Raw genomic sequence first — 1082 nt, forward strand, 5'->3', positions numbered from 1 at the left:
CCATTTTATATTTCTGCTCCATTGTTGAAGTTCAATTACTGTAAATGCATGGATTTATTTCCAGGTTTTCTATTCTCTTCCATTTGTCTATACTCATACGTCTATATTTATGCCAGTACAATACTGTTTTGATTACTAGAGTATATTATTAGATTTCTATAGCTTTGTAGTAGATTTTGGAAGTAGGTTGCTTTATGCCTCCAGTTTTCCTCAAGACTGATTTGGCTATTTGGGTCTTTTCTTGTTCCATATGAATTTTAGGATTGTTGTTTCTACTTCCGTGAAAAATGCCAATAGAATTTTTTTTCACACTACAATAGTTAATTTTATTTAAGGGCTCATTTTGCAAGCATTAAACCAAGCATGGACTTTAATTCTGTGAGACCAAATTCACATATTAATGAAGATAAAAGCAAACTGACGCATGTATGTGAATGAAAGCTAAAGGCTCACATTTAATCACGTCGTAGTTTTTAAATTTCTACCAGCCTAGAATTCAGTGTTCACAAGTTTTTTTTTAGTTCCTTCTTGATGTTCAACAGAGTATCTGCACTTTTCTTGAGATGAGCAACCTCATCATTCTTCAGCTTCTGGCTGATAACACTGGTTAATCCCTGAGTAATGAGGATACATGGAAGGCTCAGGAAAACTTCGTTCTCAATGCCATACATCTCCTTCCCCTTCACCATTGTTGACACTGGATGAATCCTGGGTAGATTTTTCAATATGGATTCAATGAGATCAGCCACACTTAACTCAGTGGTCCAGCTGGTGTATCCTTTTAGTTTGATGACTTTGTAGGCACTTTCAACAACCATTTTATGTACTTCCTTCCAATTCTCACTATCACTGTCTGCTCCCATTACTGGATTCAGTTCCTGGAGAGAAACACCTACCATGTTCCCTCTACTCCACACAGCCACACTTGAATTCCCATGTTCTCAAAAAATCCATCCATGGCAGCTGCAGGGATGAATGCCAAGTTTTTCAACCATGAAACAGCAAAATCTAGCAGAATCCAGATTATACCCACTTCCAATCACTCAGTACTTGGGTAATCCACTTAGTTTCCAGGTAATGTA

At 37.1% G+C, this 1082-nt stretch overlaps 1 pseudogene; it reads right to left on the minus strand.

The window, feature by feature from the left end:
- Positions 1-503: 503 nt before the first annotated feature.
- LOC103584682 lies at positions 504-1079 on the minus strand (annotated as a pseudogene).
- Positions 1080-1082: the final 3 nt, after the last annotated feature.

This window comes from Galeopterus variegatus, unplaced genomic scaffold (genome assembly GCF_000696425.1).
Source record: "Galeopterus variegatus unplaced genomic scaffold, G_variegatus-3.0.2 Scaffold79223, whole genome shotgun sequence".
Lineage (NCBI taxonomy): Eukaryota > Metazoa > Chordata > Mammalia > Dermoptera > Cynocephalidae > Galeopterus > Galeopterus variegatus.